The sequence below is a fragment of the Cricetulus griseus genome, chromosome 3 (genome assembly GCF_003668045.3).
Source record: "Cricetulus griseus strain 17A/GY chromosome 3, alternate assembly CriGri-PICRH-1.0, whole genome shotgun sequence".
Lineage (NCBI taxonomy): Eukaryota > Metazoa > Chordata > Mammalia > Rodentia > Cricetidae > Cricetulus > Cricetulus griseus.
This window is the reverse complement of record NC_048596.1, coordinates 45,059,225-45,078,142: the sequence shown is the minus strand read 5'-3', so window position 1 is coordinate 45,078,142 and position 18,918 is coordinate 45,059,225. Positions and strand designations below refer to the sequence as shown.

General features: G+C 42.6%; 1 long non-coding RNA gene across 1 annotated transcript in view; it reads left to right on the top strand.

Annotated features, from left to right (window-relative positions):
- Positions 1-18,065, top strand: part of LOC107977502 — a 34,666-nt gene extending 16,601 nt beyond the window's left edge. Inside the window, exons 3-4 of the long non-coding RNA XR_003483563.2 lie at positions 16,800-16,972; positions 17,851-18,065. This is a non-coding gene — a long non-coding RNA (uncharacterized LOC107977502). The remainder of the gene's footprint in view (positions 1-16,799; positions 16,973-17,850) is intronic.
- The last annotated feature ends 853 nt before the right edge of the window (positions 18,066-18,918 follow it).

Below are 18,918 nucleotides of genomic sequence, written 5' to 3'. Positions count from 1 at the left end.
TTAGAGAGAGCTAGCCAGTAAGAAGTCTGAGCCATCAGCCAAACAGTTAAAAAATTATAAGTCTCTGTGTGTTTATTTGGGGCAAAGTGGCTCTAGGACCAGGCTAAACAGAAACTCCCATCTACAGCCCACTCCACCATGGGTGGTGTCAGACCTGAGCAGATGATCCTGGGTTACTTAAGAAAGTGGGCTGAGCAAGTCCTGACAGCACACCAGTGAGCAGCACTCCTCCATGGCTGTGCTTTAGTTTTGCTTCAGGTTTGTGTCTGTAGTTCCTTCCCTGACCTCCCCTCATTGACTGTAAGCTATGAGATGAAATAAATCTTTGCCTCCCCAACTTTATTTTGGTCCTGGTGTTTATCACAGTAAAAGAAACCTAACTAGGACAGTTATTAAGTTAGAACTTCCACACTTATATCCACGATTAAGTGGATATTCTCAACTGAGGGACAGTTTTCCCAGAGAGCATTGGTTGTCTTGGGACGTTTTTTTATTTTGAATTACCGTGACTTGAATCTAGGGCTTTACACACAGTAGATAGGTAAGCACATCCCCAGCCCATGGAGACATTTTTGGTTGCTGTAACTGTGTGTGTCAGTGTAACTTTGTGGAAGTCGGTAGGAACACTCAGAAAATGCTATAAAAATTGTGCAGTGTGTACAGACAAGTGGCCCTCTCCCCTGCCACAGTAATGAACACAGATATGCAAATCACCCAGAATGCCAGCAGTGCTGGACTTTGTCCAGGGAATCAGAGCATTGCTCAGTCCTTTGAGTGCTCACAGGGAGCAAGTGCCCCAGTTTTTTGTTTTTGTTTTTTTCATGTAAATCACCAAAGCCCCCAAAGACCAGTGAGCCATAGCCATCTCCAAGTACCCAGGCCCCTTTCTCACTCATCCCCTCACAAGAAAACTTACCATTGCCTGGAGAGGCACAAGGCTGGTTGAGTCTCTAAAACAAAATGCCATGGCTGAAGTTAAGTATTTCCACTTGACAGGCTGGGCCTCAGAAACAGAAAGGCTGTTTCACGAGTAAGGTGTTGTTGAAGTTGTGCGGAACTCCCTGGTGGCTGGAGCAGAACCTTCCATAACCCTCACATGTTTACAGGGGAAGGTCATCCCACTAGACCATACTCTTCTGGGCAGAAATAGGGGGGGCATTAGCATGCGGTGACGAGCACTTTGGGTTTAGAGCCATAACCACTTTACAGCATGTGCCACGGTCATGTATTTGATGATACAATCAGCAGTCCTCTACTGGCCCCCAGGATACCTCCACAGACTTCTTAATGAACAAGATGGGATGGTATGAGAGATCATGGGACCATTTTTCCTCTACAGATAAGAATTTTGGGCTTAGCACCTGGGAGTCAGAGGCAAGTAGATCTATGAGTTTGAGGCCAGCCTACTCTACATAGTGAGTTCCAGAACAGCCAAAGCTACATTAGAAAGACCCTATCTCAAAAGCAAAACAAAACAAAAACAAAATCACAAGCGGAAAAAATTTAGTCATAGAACAGTGGAGGCTTCGTTCTTCCTTAGATTTGCCTGAGAAAACCCTAGAGTGTCAGAGTAATACTGGGAAAATGGTGTAAACTAAAAATAGCAGTGGACTCCAGCCATTCAGCAGTGTGTCTTCTCTATGATGAAATGATTGAGTACAGACATTAAAACTCTTTTTGTAACCTATGTGCTTAGTAAACAAGACATGACCTAACTGTGAAAACTCAGTGTCCTGCTGTCCCCCAATCTCTCATTCTTCCTCTGTCCTAATGGAAGGTTCCTTTAGTCCCCTGTATCATGTCAAGACATTGCCAGCTTCTCTCTTGTGCCACCTGGCACACACCTTCTTCCACATCTCAGTTGAGGTTACCTTCATGCCCTTCAGGGCTGAAACTGGCGAAACAGGAGAGGAAATGAAAGGCATGGAAGTTCTTACGTGATTGGTATCATCAGTGAATGGCTTCCTTGAGTTACCCTTTTCTCAGTGGGTTCTCATGAGAATTCCTGTTGCCTGTGGATCCTTCTCTTTTCATTTTTTTCCACATAGGCAACCGGATGTCTTTTTTAACTAGCCGTTTACAGCTCCTTCTGCAATGCCTAAACACCTAGCAATTCATCACAAGCCTCCTTCTGCCCAAGTTCTGTTCCTCTTCCAGATGGCTCTTGGAAAGATTCCTGTTGCTTCCAGGCTAGCTGTCTCTCATGAGTGGCACCAATCTGGTCCTCAGGAAATGCACTTCGTTTGCCCACAGCCTCCCCATCCGTCAGCATCTAAACATATCTGTCTCTCTGCATATGAATCTTCTTGTAGGAATCAGATACTAATTTAGTCCCTGAAGCTGAGGATGACACATCTTAGACTCTCCATGTGAGTTCCTTCAGATCATTCCTTCATTCTAGAATCACGTTCTACTCCCTTCCCACACGCCAACGTCTATCTCCAAAATCTACTTTCTCCTTCAGTTACCCTGTGTACTCTGTTTCCTTTATATTTTCTGTTTGATGGATGTAGGCTGTCATCCTTTTTAGACGTTTCTTTTGAAATTTGTGTTGCGTCTTCATTTCTCAGTCCAAACACTCTCAAGGAACTTCCCATTACATAAGCAATATTTGTACCAGTCACATAGCGATGATTCTACATCAGGCATAAGGCTGAGGGATGTGCCTGTGACACCACCGAAACTGCCACTCACCAGCTACCCAAATAGTCTTCCACTCTGTATACAGCATCCATTGCATTCCCTTGAAAACTATATCCTAATTTACCACTGTAGTGTGCTCTTTATTAGCACATTCAAGGTAGGGGCCAGGCCTCCCTCTTCCCAGGGTTCCTGGCCTCAACCACAGGATCATAGGAAACCAGTCGGTATGCTCATTATTTTGCTTACATTGTCAAAAATGTAAAGCAAATTTCTTTATCAAGGGATAAAGATATTTCACAAACTGCAAAATCCATACATAGCTATAGCAAAAAGATAACATTGCAAAGAAACTTAGTAGTGGAAAATAGTTTCTGTCAAAGAGATGGGGTATCTGTTTAATGTTTTTTTTTCATAATAGTGATAAAAATGAAATAATTCTTAGTTCCCACTAGAAATAGTTTGAGTTTTTTTTTTGGTATGAGCTGTATTCTGGATTTGCATTTTTAAAAAATGCTCCTCAGGGAGCTGGAGAAATGGCTCATTGGTTGAGGGCACTAAACCATCTTCCAGAAGACCTGGGTTTGATGCTCAGCACCCACATGGTGGCTCACAACGATCTGTAACTCCAGTCTCAGGGAATCCTATGCCCTCTCTCGTCTCCAAGGATACCAGGCATGCATGTAGTACACATACATACAGGTAAAACACCCATACACATTAAAAAAAAAAAAGCTAGCATGATGTGGTGGTGCATGCCTGTCTCAAACAAAACAAAACCTCCTGAGGTTATTATAAAATGTGACTTGGAGAGCCAAGCTCCTGCTGTCAACTTATTCTAAATGCTTTTTTTTTTTTTTTTTTTTAGAACCCACTGGGAATCGTTTGTTAACATGAGAGAAAATCTATGTACTAGTCAGTCCTGGAGGGTTGACTACAAACAGCATTCATGATGGATAGTCATTGATGGAGGCAAATTGGATCCTTATCCCCAAGAGAAGGGCCTCACCTCTTCCCTAGTTCCCAACTTTCCTAAGAATGATTTCTGTGTGGTAAGAGTTAACTCTTGTGAGACCAGTGCAGGCACCAACACTCTTAACAGTCACAGGTCATAAATGCAAAGATTTTTTAGTTCAGAAACTGTTGGGAGCCAAATCTCAGGGCTTGGCATGAGATCCTAGGCCATGCTTGTCAGGCCGCATAGTTAAACTTTACATAGCAGCTCCTTAGAACCTCAGCTCAAGAAAAGAAACAAATTGACCCAGTCCTCCACCCACAGGCTCAGTCACCTAGGCAACCCTTCCTGGACCTCTTACTCATGAACTCTTTACCCTGCCAAACATCCTCTTTGTGGCTTCCTAATATCCTGCCTACACTAACACCTGGCTCACAAACAACCCATTCTACTCCTCCCCATATCCTGCTCTGCCGACTATATAAGCTAGCCTGAGAGAAAAGTAAAGTTTGCCACTTGATTAGAATCCTGTCTTGTGGACTTGATCAGAATCCTGTCTTGTGGTCGTCCTTTCTGCGTCTCTTGCCCCCATTCCCTATCCCTGACTCTCTTGCCCCAGGTTGATGTCCTGCAGGTGGGACAACAAACAACCTATGGGCGGCACTGGACTTTGAGCAAGAGACTAGAAGACTCTGGATTTATTTCATGAAAAGTCTCAAGGCACTTCTTATGAATGGTTACACCCACACAGAGTGCTATAATCATAGTTCCATCAGATGTTTAGTCATTCTAGACAGTGACAAAAATAGTCACTGTCTTGCTATTGCTGTGATAAAACATGGTGACCAAAAGATACTTATCTTCCACTTCCAGGTAATACTCCCGTCAGACCAAAAACTCAAAGAAGGAACCTTGGAGGCAGGAACTGAAGCAGAGACCATGGAAAAATGCTGCTTATTGGCTTGTTCCTCATGGTTTGCTCAGTCTGCTCTCTTATATTCCCTAGGACCACCTCTCAGAGGATGATAACCACCCATAGTGACTGGCCCCTCCCACATCGATCATCAATCAAGAAAATGCCCCACAGGCTTGCCTCCTGTCTGACCTGGAGGGACTTTTCCCTCAGTTGAGATTTCCTGCCCTCAAATAACTCTAGCTTGTGTCAGGTTGACAAAACACTAGACAGCACAGTTAGGAAATTTCTTAATGTTCCCCCTTCTCAGGGAGCCTGACACAATAAACTTCATAGTAATGGTGGGAGAATTGTGTCCAGGATAAGGGTAGGAAAGTCATGTGTTGACAGCAAATACAGTGCTGAAGATAGCTAGGATATAATTTACTGTAGAGTTTATGGCTTTGTAGAACAGCTGCTAGATCTTTATTAGTAAAGCAGAACATACTATAAACATTATTCTGGTAGTTTTATAACTGAATTTCCAGATTATTGGTATTTTTATCACCCTAGGTGTTTTATTTATTTACAAACAAGAATAGGGTTTCCTTCCATGTTATTTTGATTTGTGAGGCTTGTGAGTGGAGAAGTAATTGTGGGTATGGGAAGTAGAAAGCAAGCAAAGGAAAATGGGAAAATTTACATTACTGTAGCTTGGATTTTTTTAATTCTATACTTTATTCCCTTTGTTCTCAGGGCATTTTTAATCTAAAATTGTGGGTTACATATGCTAAAGTGCTTTCTATAGGAGGCACATTTGAATTTCCTTTCTCAGGGATTAATTATTTGCTTCCAGAGAGGGCCCCAGAATGATTCCTGCTGCTTCTATTTTAGAACCAATGACAAGGCACATTAGTGAATCTCAGAATTGCTCCCACAAGACTTTTCCTCTCTGCGCTCTGTCACCCTAATGTGGCCTCTCCTCAACATCATGTCAGGAATAGTGAGGAAGGCATAGTGCTTCCTATCCTATGCTCATGCTCCCAGCCCACAAGCGTGGATGCCCTTTTATTCTGTTCACAGTGTTAGCATTTGAACACACAGCCTTATACATGCTAAGCAAGCATGGTGCCACCGAGCTATATCCCCAGGTCTTGGAATGTGACTTTTGAAAGCATTTGCTGTTCAAAGGTCCAAAATCAATAGTGAGAACAGCCCCAATATGGCTGATGGGCTACCACCTCCATATTGATATCTTAGGAATAAATGTCAAGGATAAAAATGGAAGTCGTCTTTTCCAGAAGGCCTAATCATAAACATTCTCAGGCTATTTTTACCGGGGAATGTGCTGTGACACTGCTCATGGACTCTTTTCTCAGAAGAACACAAGCCAGAAAGACATCACAGAGCCTTCTACCAGACAAGCAGGAAAGGAATTGTCTGTCAGCACCGGAGAGGGTTAATATACCAACCAATAACAGGGGAAACTATGCTTTCCTCATACACTTTAACAAATCCTGTGTAATCCACATTCTTCATAGTCTGATATGGAATCAGCTCATTTCATAGTCATATTGTCAATAAAGTATCAAGAGACAACAGAAAGGATGCAAAAGCAGACTTGTATGTCATTCTATGTAGCTAAATAGTTCTTTACATTTGCATTTCCATCATGTTTTCTTGGATCTGGGATCTGTGAGGAGGATGTAACAACAATCCTGTGTGGTTGGCATTAGCCCCAGAAAGCAAGATACCAACATAGCTAAGACATTAGGATTGCTTGGTAGAGAAGTCTTCTCTTCCTGTTTATTTATATTTTTACTGGTTAATTTTAAATGATAAGTGTCTTGATATATATATATATATATATATATATATATCCCTCCTTTATAGATATTATATGTTACTTACTTTTGTTGTAACAATGTTTTAGTTGTATTTAAATTAAAAAAAACTACAATTTTAAGCCGGGCGTTGGTGGCGCACGCCTTTAATCCCAGCACTCGGGAGGCAGAGGCAGGTGGATTTCTGTGAGTTCGAGGCCAGCCTGTTCTCCAGAGCAAGTGCCAGGAGAACATAGATAGATAGAACATAGATAGTGCCAAAGCTACACAGAGAAACCCTGTCTCAAAACAAACAAACAAAAAAAACCTACAATTTTAAAAAATTTGTGTATGGGGTGGTGATGTGTGTGATATCCGTGCGATGGATGTACGTGTACATGTTTTATACACAAGTCTGCAGGACAGAAGGAGGACACTGGGTCTTCCTCTTTCACATTCCACTTGTTATTTTGAGTTGGGTTCTCTCCCTGAACCCACAGTCCCCAGCTGGCTAGAGTAGCTGCTAGAAGCTCTGAGATCTTCCCTTCTCTATGACAACTTCTACCCCCAGTACTAGGGTTACAGGTGAGCAACATCACACCTGGCTTTTTTGTGGGTGCTAAATTCAGGCCCTCATGCTTGCATCGCAGGCACTTTCATGAATAAGCTATCTCTGCAACCTCAACAATTCCAATTTTAACCAAGTATCACAGTAAAGGAGTATTTCCACAAGTGGTTTTTGTTTTAAAACAAGAAATTACACAATCTTTTCATTTTCAAACAGTGATTAAAATCATTCTTTGCAGGCCTGGAGAGATGGCTTACTGGTTAAGAGCACTTGTTCTTGCAGAGGACCTGGGTTCGATTCCCGGCATGCACATGGTGGCTCACAACCATTTGTAATTCCAGTTCCAGTGAAGTCAGTGTCATCTTCTTTCCTCTTATGGGTATCAGGAATGTATGTGGTACACAAACATACATACAGGCAAAACACTCATACACACAAAATAAACAAATTTTTAAAAAGTAATTATTTGAATAGGAGTCCTTTGGACAAATTAGTTCCCTTGGGATTGTATCAGATTATAATGTGAGGAAGCATAAGCAGAGTTGCATGTATGAGTATACATTTCTACAAAAATCAATATGTTAAAACAACACAGACTATTGAAGGAGAGACTCAGCCTTCAACTCCTACAACAGAGAGGAGATATGCTCTATGATGGTTATTCTTAATTATAAACTTGACTTGATTTGGAATCCCCATGGGAACACACTGGTGGGTTTCCAGAATTAAGAGTGTTTCCAGAAAGGGAAGATACACACTGAATGTCTATAGCATCTTCTAGTGGATTGGGACTGTGGGCTGAATTAAAAAGGGGAAAGCGAGCTGAAGTGTGGTGTTCACATGTCTCTGCTTCCTGATTGTGAGCATAATGTGACCAGATGCCTCATGTTCTGCAGCCATGACTTTACTGCTGTGAAGATCTATACCCTCAATCTGTGAGCCAAAGCCTTCCTTCTTAAGTTGCTGTTGTCAAGTATTTTATCATAGGAACAAGAAAAGTAATGACAGAAAAGTGATCCTGTAAATGGGACCATTGTTGTAATAAACATGACCACGTGGTCTTTAAGTCTTTAGGGCTGGTTTGAAGGGAAAATAAGATTTTGCAGCCTTAGGCTACAGAAACCATAGAATGCTGTAACCAGAATTTAATGGAAGGGGTTTAGAAAAATAGAATGCTTAAAGAAATGTGGACAGTGAAGGCCTGACTCATGAGACTTCAGAGATCGAGTACTCTATAACAAACTGGACTCCTGTGTACAACATTCTGCTTCCATTTATATTTACATACCAGAAGAAGGCACCAGATCTCATTACACATTGTTGTGCACCACCATGTGGTTGCTGGGAACTGAACTCAGGACCTCTAGGAGAGCAGTCAGTGCTCCCAACCTCTGAGCCATCTCTCCAGCCCAAGAATCTGTACTTTTTAAAACTATGGGTACAATTAAAAAGAAACTTCACACTGTGATTGCAACAACGAGAAAGGTGCCCCAATGGCAAGACCCCACCCATAGAAAGCTCACGGAAATTCTTTTGAAGGAAGAGAACCTGACCTGAGAATAATGCTGATAGGGTTTCCTGCCCAGAAACAATGTTTCTTCTGATACTTTACACAGAGGCCCCTGTAATTTTTATCCAAAGGCAGGTAGGCTACAAGTAAAGCTGTTTATAAAATTTGGCAAGTTCATCTAGATGGTTTTGTAGATGAAAAATCTGAAAACTGTGGAGGTCATATATCGGTTATGTTGAGGTTCCAGAAAGCCAATGAGACAAACCAGTGGGTGACAGGATCAGAGTTCCCACAAGTAGAACCTGAAAGGCCACTGTATGAAGCTAGGAAGGTGAAACCTGATGTGTGTTGAACTGAGGATCATGGGGGATGTTAGGACCTTTGAAGCAAAGTTGAACCAGCTCAAGACGGAGAACATACAGGCTGTAAACAACAGAGAAGAGGAAAGAACTACCCAAAGCCTGATTCCGTCATGACCCCCAGATGCCAGACATGGAGCTGAGTGGTTTGGGAATCGCCCCAATGCCCTGCTATCATTTTTTTGCTGTCTGATTGTTCCTCACTTTTGGAGTAATAATATTTATTCTTTGTCAGTGTATGTAGGAAGCACATGTGTCCTTAAAACACAAGGCAGAGAGTGGTACATGATGTAAGAGAGATATACACAAAGAACTTCCAGAGTCCTGAGGAGGACGAACCTCAGCCTCCAGCCTACAATCACAGATACATATTTAGAAAGTTTCCACGTGGTCCCAGATCTGTTTCAGGATTTCAGAGCTGGTTCTGGTGGTCTTCAGGTCATACTATGAGAAGTTGTGATCTAGTGATCTTTCCCAAAAGATAGCATTATAGGGAGTATGTGTGTGTGTGTGTGTGTGTGTGTGTGTGTGTGTGTGTGTGTGTGTGTTTCTTTGTGTCTATTTGTTAGGGGAGGAATGTAGGGGATGCTGTAGCCACACCTGCTTAGGGGCTGGCTCCAGGTGTGCCTCGTGGTCAGGGTGACTTAGGAAGGTTTAAGAGTGAGGGATGCTCACGTGGCTGGTCCCTTCTTTCATTTTCATCTCCAGCTTGCTGTACTTACTGCTGCCCCGCCGGCTGGCTAGGTGGCTCTGTAAGTAAAGTTTTTCCCTATTAAATTCCCTTGTATTTTTTCCAGGCTCCATATTGGTAATTTCCCACATTAGAGGAATAACTGTTATTCAGTTTAAGAGTTTAATTTTATAATCAGATTTTAATATTTTCTGTAACACAGCACTTACATACTATGATAGAAATTTTTCTTGCTATAACTACAAAATTATTATTTCTCAGAACAAGAGCTTCCCATCTAAAATCTTTTAGGCCAGATATATTTGAGGATCCCAAATTTTTATAGTAAGGCACTAAGCAATCTACCTTTCATAGAGTGATAGTAGAATAAAATTGTTCAGAATCTGTAACCTCTCTCCACAGACCAAGATGTCCCAGCATTTCGCTCAAAACCTTCTACGTTTACACAGAAAAAAATATACTATTTTAGGTCAGTGTTAGCAAATTTTACTTATATGGTGCTTCTCTTTTTTATGTATACATTTTTATAATCTATTCATCAGTTATCATCAGTCAGTACATCTGCTATAAAAATGGGGCATATACCTGCAGTGTCACAAGTTTCTAACAAAATTCAGGTCTCCTTTCAGGGTTCTTCTCTTTTTAATATTGTTACTATTACTGGTGTGTCGTGTGTTTGTGTATCATTTCCTTGTTGCTCTTCTTGCACCTTTCTGTGGGTTCTGGCATCTGGCTCAGGTTGCCAGGCTTGTGTAAAAAGCACCTGCTGTTACACAAACCCCCCTCCTCCCTTCCTTTCCTTTCTCTCTCCTTCCCCTCCCTTCCTCTACCCTCCTTTTCCCCTTCCCCTACCTTCCTCTCCCCTTCTTTTTCCCCTTCCTCTCCCTGCCTCCCCCCTCCTTCTTCCCCCTCCCCTCTTCTCCTGTCCCCTCCCCTCCCTTTCATTTCCTTTCTTTGAGACAGAATCCCACTATACAGCCCAGGCTGGACTGGCACTTTCTCATGTAGACCAGGCTGACCTCAAACTCACAGAAATTGACATGCCTCTGCTTCCCGAGTGCTGGGATTCAAGATGAGCATCACCACATCTGGCTGTCCTCTCTTTTATGAATCTTTTAAAATCCCTGAAGTCTACTGTCATGCCTTTAGACCAGCATAATACATGGGTGTAGTTTTATAGCTGTACGTGATTCTTGCTACTATTAAAGGGTTACTTTATATTTTATTTTGTTATTGTTTCTTGTACCTACTTAATCTAAAGTTTCACAGAGAGGAGAGGTGAGCATCAGAGAAGGATCGTTCAGTATTTGGAAGTATTTGGAAATCCTTCAGTATTTGCTCAGACTCTTTCCCCAAAAAGTCTTGTGTTGACTAAATGTGGGCTACCAGAGATGTTTACATGTAATTGGTCCTTGGGATCAAGAATACTATAAAGATGAGACTGAGGTTCTTGGCATTGTAACAACTTTGGGTCAGACAACACTCATCTCAAAGAATAAGAGCTTCCATATACATGTGGGAGTAATTTTTACAAGTTCTCATTGATCTTGTTTCCACCTTCTTGTGAGACCCAGGCATAACTTTAGACCAGTATTTTAGGCAGGAAAAGTCATTTTGTTTCTAGGGTCTAGAGCATACTCATTGACATTCAGAATTTGAATTCTTAGTACTTGAGCCCGGTGTTCTGGTACATTCCCTAGCACTTGGGAGGCAGAGGCAGAGGCAGAGGCAGAGGCAGAGGCAGAGGCAGAGGCAGAGGCAGAGGCAGAGGCAGAGGCAGAGGCAGAGGCAGAGGCAGGGGCAGGCAATCTCTGTGAGTTCAAGGCCACCTTGGCCTAATATTGAGTTTCAGGACAGCCAAGTTTACAGAGTGGGATCCTGTGTAAAATAATAAGTAAATAAATAAGATAAATTCTTAGCACTTGATTACTCCAAATATTTCTTCTTATAATTTTGGAGTGGATGCAAGAAGATAACTAAGCAACTCAGCCTTGGATCGGTGTGGCTTGTGCCTAGATCCTCTAATTCATTGACACCAACCCTCAACAGCTTGGTCCCCACCACCAGGGGCTTCATGATTCTGCAGGAACTCAAGTCACAGAAGTGAGCCTAGCTTATGACCTCAGTTGGAGGGGCTGGGGTTCAAGGTTTGCCATAGAGGGTGATCTGATCTTAACAATGACCACTAAACAGACATGGAAACCCTTGGTTGCTAGACTGCTACAAAGAAAAAGAAAACAACTGAAGATCAAGAGCTAAAAGAAAACTTAGAAGGTTGTGCCACACTGTGTGTCCAGGACATGGGTTTACTAGAAGCCCTTGAAGGGATTTTGATGGGAGATACCATTCTGTGTATATGTTTCTCTTATTGGTTAAAGACTAAAACACTGATTGGCTGATTGGCCAGGCAGGAAGTGACATAGCTGGGTAGAATCAGAATATAAGCAGAAACAAATGAGAAATCGCTCTCCATCTCTCTTTACTGTCGAAACGCTAAACAATCAAGATGTAGGACGCCAAAGGAGTAAGAGGTCCCTGGACCTTTCTCCGGTTAGATAAGACCATGTGGAAATACATGGATAATTAGAAAATGGGTGAAAAATTATGACTGAGCTAGCAAATAAGAAACCTTAGCCAATGGCCAATAGCTTTATAATTAGTATAAGTCTTGTGTGTTCATTTGGGGTTGACATGGCTATGGGACCAGGCTGGTAGGAAGAGTTCACATTACAGGATTTTGACCATTTCCCAGAACAGTACGTTTCTTTCATTTTTTTTTTTAATTTTGGTTTTTTAAGACATGGTTTCTCTGTGTAACAGTTCTGGCTGTTCTGCAACTTGCTCTGTAGACCAGGCTGGCCTTGAAATCACAGAGATCTGCCTGCCTCTGCCTCCCGAGTCCTGAGATTAAAGCTGTGTGCCACCACAGGTGCGTTTCTTATAGTCAGTACACCTAGAAGGTGAAATACGTTGTGTTGATTGGTTTTTGTCTACTTGACACAAGCAAGAGTAATCTAGGAAGAGGGGACCTCAGTTGAGAAAGTACCTTCTTCAGATTGGCCTTTAGGCAAGTCTGTGGATCATTTTCTTGTTGGGTGATTGATGTCGGAGGGTCCAGCCCACTGGGAGTGATGTCATTCCTAGGCAAGTGATCCTGAGCAATTTAAGAGAGAAAGCTGAGCAAGCCAGTAAGCAGAGCTCCTCTGTGAACTCTGCTTCAGTTCCTGCCCTGAGCTCCTGCCCTGACCTCCCTCAGTGAGATGGAGCGTGACATGGAAGTGTAAGATGGAATAAACCCTTCCTCCCCTAGTTGCTTTGGTCATGGTGTTTATCACAGCAATAGAAAGCAATGTAGAATACAAAGCATGTCTCTGTCCCATTTGCCTTGTCTACCCACCTTTCCAAGAAAAGTGTTTCTGCTAGGCTCTTTGACTAACAACAGTGAAGCAGTGTGGATTGTACCATCTGCTGGGATCCAGAGAAACCAGAAGCAAACGGTCATGTGTGTGTATAGCCCAATCCACCGAAGCTCTGCCACGTCCTGCTGACCTTAGCAACTTCAAAACATCAGACGAGTGGGTTTGAATTAGTCCAATTTTAGAAGTGTTTGTGGCCACTCCACCCATCCTACTGGAAGATGTTCCAGACCACAGCTGCAGAAAAGGAGAACTGAGCCTCCTTGAGAATGAAGCAAGGGTGGCTGAAAAGTGAGCAAAATAGGAAATGAGGATGGCAAGGACATGGGACTGTAATCTATTTCAGACTTTAATTTCAATGAAGGAGAGGCATATTGTTCAGGGACATTAATTTCTCCTTAGTGAATTAGAGGAAAATTTATGTTTGTCAAGTTTGGGGAATCTTTTCTCTCCTCTTTAGGTTTATGGTACAAACTCCAGAGAGACGGTCTGAATCTCATTACTTTATGCAAGGGTATCTACATAATAAAACATCACACTGTGCTCCATAAATTCATAGAATTTATATGTCAATAAAAATAAAACTATAGAAAAGAAAATAGAAGACATATTTCCTGCTTGAAATAACCCATAACCTTGAACTAATTTAATGTCTGTTGTGACTCACTTCAGAGCCTTTTGGGGACAATAATAACTAAATGAAACAGATTCTAGGAGGGTTCTGAGGGATAAGCAATGAAGTGATTAATATTGGGGGAATTTCTGCAAGTCTGGGGGAAGCCCGACTGCATTAGAATATTGTTGGGCTCTGAAGGGGTCATCAGCTTGTCCTAACTTGTCTGGGACAGCCTTCATTTTTCTGTCCCAAGAGCCTCCTTAAGAGTGGGAAAGAAGCCTGTCAGTGGTCTTCTCTCCTTCTTTGACATCTCAGGCAATCAAAACTGGAAATGTAAGAAACAATTGTGGTGTCTACTTACCTGAGAGGATAAGGTTGCTAAGCATAGGGGTAAGAGTCCCTGACATGCTCTGGGTGGTTTTGTTGGGTTTCACATGTGGATGGATGCTGCCTCTGAAAGTCTGCCTCTACATAAGGAATGTCCCTTGCTCCCTGCCTCAGAACAAAGCTGAGCCTCCTTCCAGAGACAGGCCAGCTGTTCTGTTTCTAGTAGTTCTTACCCAGGGTGATTTTTGTCCCCTAAGAAACACTTATCAATGCCTAGAGAAAGGTTTTGTTGCCCCAGATAGGAGACGTTGGTGCCCTATGGCCATCAAGTAGGTATAGACTAAGGATGGATGCCTATGAGCATCTTATAGAGCACAGTTTAACAACTTGCCCACTATCTTCCTCCAAATTTCAATAGTCCAAAGATAGCGAAAGACCACATCTCTTTCTTCTCTTCCATGAAGGCCTGTATGGAAGTTGACCAGGGCATAAGCTGTTCTATTTTACCAGTGTGCTAAGTGTGTTGCTTACATAGGGAGGTGCAGGTAGCCCTAGTTAGGTCTCTCTGCTAGATTTTTCTGGGAGTATCTTGCTGTAATAGCACAAGGATAAAACTTTACCCCCTTCCAACTGCTAACCCTGTCAATGTACACCAGTCATTTCCTCTATACAGACTCTTCCGGTAAGTATGAAGCATGCTCACACTTCCTGTGTTTAACAAATAAATAAAAACAAAGTTAAAAGCCCTGTCTATACAAGGTAAAGTGGTGTATACCTGAAATACAAGCACTTGAGCGGAAGAGGCAGGAAAATAGCAAGTTCAAGGATTGTCTTGGCTATATTCCAAGACTCTGTCTCCAAAATAAATAAATAAATAAACTAAAGTAAAGTAAAAGAAAATGAGAATGAAAAATTTTAGCATCTTCCAGGTGGGGCAATCACTTCTAACACAACAGCCAACTCTGTTTTTCCTCAGAGTGAGGGCATAGACACATGACCCGGCAGCACAGCAAGCAGGTCCTCCTGTGATAGACTTTCACTTAGTAACTAATAACATCAAGAATTAGAGATCAAAGGGCCAACCAGATGGTTAAGCAAGTAAAGGCGTTTGCCCACAAAGTGTAATGATCTAAGTTTGATCCTTGGTACTCACAAGATGGAAGAAGAGAACTAACTTCCACAAGTTGTGCTCTGATTTCCACATGCATTGCTGTAGCATGATCATGCATGCACATGCACACAAACAAATAATAAATAAATAAATAAATGTTTTTTTTTTTTTAAAAATGAGGAACCAAGATGTGGTGCCTTATAAGAAAATGGCCCCAAAGGGTATGGCACTATTAGGAAGAATGGCCTTGATGGAGTAGATGTGGTCTTGTTGAAGGAAGTGTGTCACTGTGGAGGTGAGCTTTGAGGTCTCATATATGCTCAAGATTCCACCCAGTGTCTCAGACCACTTCCTGTTGCCTGCAAGATACAGCACTCTCAGCTACTTGGCCAGTACCATGTCTGCCTGCGTGCTTCCATGCTCCCCACCATGATAATGAACTGAACCTTAGAACTGTAAGCAAGCCACTCCAATTAAACATTTTCCTTTATAAGGGTTGCCATGGTCATGGTGTCTCTTCACAGCAATAGAAACCTAATTAAGACACAAGCATGATAAATCAATGAGGATGGTGGTATCCTGGTAAAGGACCTTCCAGTCCAGAAACAGAGGGTGACATTTTCTTTAGCTTGGTCTAAGCTCAAAGGGTTTTCTATCATTAGGATAGTACAAGGGTTTTCTGTGCAGTAGTTGAGGCCTTGGGGACTTTAGAAGATCAGTGGTTCTAGATTTTGGTCCTTGTTATGTGCTCTCTACATGTGGCTCTGCAGATTCCTCATACAACATGATGTTTTGTGTTGATTTTCTGTTACTTCTTTCTGTCAGTTGCCACAAGAACCTTGATTGTTTCTCATCTAAAGCACCTCAGTAGCGTTGCAGCTAAATGATGTGGCACTGTCAGGCTCTGTCACAAAAAAGGGCAGTCAGTGTGATTGTCAGTTAGCAATGCCACATTGGATTAATCCAGGCCCTTCCCTCTTCCCTCTCCACCTGTGCATTCCTTAAGCATTTGTGATGCTCTGCCAGTTAAAGTCAGGGTGGAGCCCACATGCATTTTAGGGTCTTAGACTCAAGTTCCCTTTCCCCTGAAGCTATAGCTAAGCCTCATGTGCACAGCAATAGATAAATAAAAATACAGGACATGTAAAATAATCAGAACACAAGGGAGAATGTGTGTTCTCTTGATGCTGGTAGTTTTGATATCAACATCCTGTCCAAGTGGGAGTATTTTCTGTCAGGGGTTACACAGAATATTTTTGGCCCTTGTTTCTGCCTCCCATTTCCCCATAGGCACACTGGGAGTGAAGATGCATACACCACTTTGTCTGTCTTTTTCACTTGGATTCTAAGGATTTGAACTCAGTTCCTTATGTTTACTCAATTGCTTTAGCCACCAAACTATAACTTCAGCCCACTTTCCCCCCTGAGATGGGTCTCACTATAGAGCCTGGGCTGGTCTCATACTTGTAATCGTCCAGATTGCTGATATTATAGGCAAGAGCTACTTTGCTTAGATATACTTCACAGCTAGCATCTGTATTTACCTAGAACAGATTACCCAAGGTGAGATGGTGATGTCAATTTAATTATGTTTATCTGTGCCTGGCATGTGTAGAGATTTATCGCTCTCCATGAGGCTGGGTCTCAGAGATCAACCACTGTGATTACCAGGCTGCTATTGGTGAGGAGAGAGACTGACAAACCCTTGTCCATGGAAACCCCATCAACAGCTGAGAGATGCATGATAATATCAATTTTGGTTACAAGTTCACATGGAGTTTTTTGTGATAGGGTTCAAGTTCTTCATGACTGGAAACTTTTACTTTTTAAAGACTTCTAAAAATTAGTTTAAAGCCAATTTTAAACTTTGTTTTAATTTTATGTTGTATAGGTATTTTGCTTGCATGTATGTCTGTGCACAACATGGATGTAGTGCCTGCAGAGACCAGAAGAGTGAATCAGATCTGGAGTTATCAACAGTTGTTCCCTGCCATGTGTGTAAGACCCCCGGCATCTCAAGCCTCCAGGATCTCAGCCCAGGACCTCAGTCACCCCAATCACCAGGTGGAGTCGAAAGCTTGATGCAAACTGCATGAGGCTTTATTATAGTGGTTTAATGAGCTAACCCCATGTTAGCTCGGGCCGTTCATCCACCCGCCATGGTGGAAGGCTAAAAAGACAGCTCGAAGCGTCTGCATAGAGATCCTATAGGGCAGCGTAAGGGGAGTGTCTAGGGGTACGCACAGGCTCAGGATTGGTGTGCCTCCAGGCTTGGAGGGTTTGCCCTGTATTGATTGGTCAACTGGTTGTTATGGCCCATAGGCCCTCCCAGGGTGGTTGCTATGCTCTGCACGTCATTGCTGTGCACTTGTCTGTAAAGCACACCCAGAGCCATACAGCATAGCACCACCAGCTAACTTCTGATTGGTTCCTTGCCACAAGACAGGCATCTGACCTCCTAGTGACTAAGGCAAGGTCAGACAAGCACGTGTTCGGTTGTTATGGCTGCCAAAATGGGGAGCTGGTCCCTTCATGTGGATGCTGGAAATTGAACCCTGGGACCTCTGATATAGCAGCAAGTACTCTTAATTGCTGGGCCATCTCTCCAGCCCTTTTTAATTTTAAAGTTACTATTATGTCTTTTTCATCCACATCATTCTAATCCATTTCCCTCTCTCAGTGCTCCTGAAAGGGAAAAATTAATAAAAGTCTAAAACTCAGACTCCAAAGCCCACATAGAAAAACTCTTAAGCTTCTCTAAGTTCTCAAAAGGCAGCCCAGCAGACAAGGTTAAACAAAGGTCCACAGGACTCAAGGCATTAGACCAGATATTGCACCCTTGTGCAGTGTTGGCATTCCTCTAGTCCAAAGGGGATCAGATAGTGAGCAATTGTAGAAGTCCCCAGCCCAGGAGATAATTAACAAACTCATTTCCTCTGCAGCATCCTGCTTAATTGCACCTTGCCTGAAGCATACAACCATTGTCCTGTCCTGTGTAACCACAGAAGTTTTGTAATCTTGGGGCTTCCAGCCTTACAGTCCCTCCCTTATAAAAACACCCCTCAGTTGAAAGTGGGTACTACATTTGTTCCCGAACGAATGGGATCCTTGCTGCAGCTCGTATCCTCCAGTCAATAAAGAAACCTTTGTCCTTGCATTCGGTGAGTTGTCTCCTTGTTGGCAGGTTCTTTTGGGGATCCTCAGTCTGGGCACAACACTCTCCCTTCCCCACCCTGTGCTTCCAGACCCCAGCTGAATGAAATGTTATTGTTTAAGGGTACATTTATTTTAATCATCATGCGGGTGAGAGCACTGCGGAAATACTCAGAAATGGCAGCCATGCCAGAGCCACTGGTTTCTTTAGCATACTAGGAAATACAAAATTTAAAAGAAGAGCAAATAGCTCAATACTCAAAAATTATATGTAACACATCCTTTACCTGATTTCCCCATGCCTCGATTCTTTAAAAACATTATTTTGCATCTGTTTGTTTACTTACTTGTGTGTGTGTGCGTGGTGCACATGCGTACATGCATGTGAACATGCCTTGGTGCACATGAAGAGTTTCTGGGAATGCACTCAGGTTGTCAGGCTTGGTGGCAAGCCCCTTTACCCATCTCGACAGCCCCTGTAGCTCAAGTTAAACTCATTCCTTGTTTAGGGTCTGTGCCCATTTCTGCAGCAGCTGTTTTCTAAATTGGGCTTTTCTTATTGCCTGGATTTCACTTCCCTCATCTCTTCTACTTAGACCTCAGAACCCTGGATGGGTTTGTAACACACTACTGAGGACTGGAAGGGGTACTTCCAGATTGCTATTTCCTAACATCAGAGAAGCTCTGCTGAGTGGGAGGGCACCAAGCATGCCTGAGGTCCCTACCGCAGAATATGCAGCTATGCCCGTTCCTGTCTTCACTCATTGAGGGACCAAAAACTCAAATTAATAAAAGTTTAAAAAACTTGGGCTCTAAAAAGAAAAAAAAGGGAGGCTTCTAATGGCTGGGAATACCAT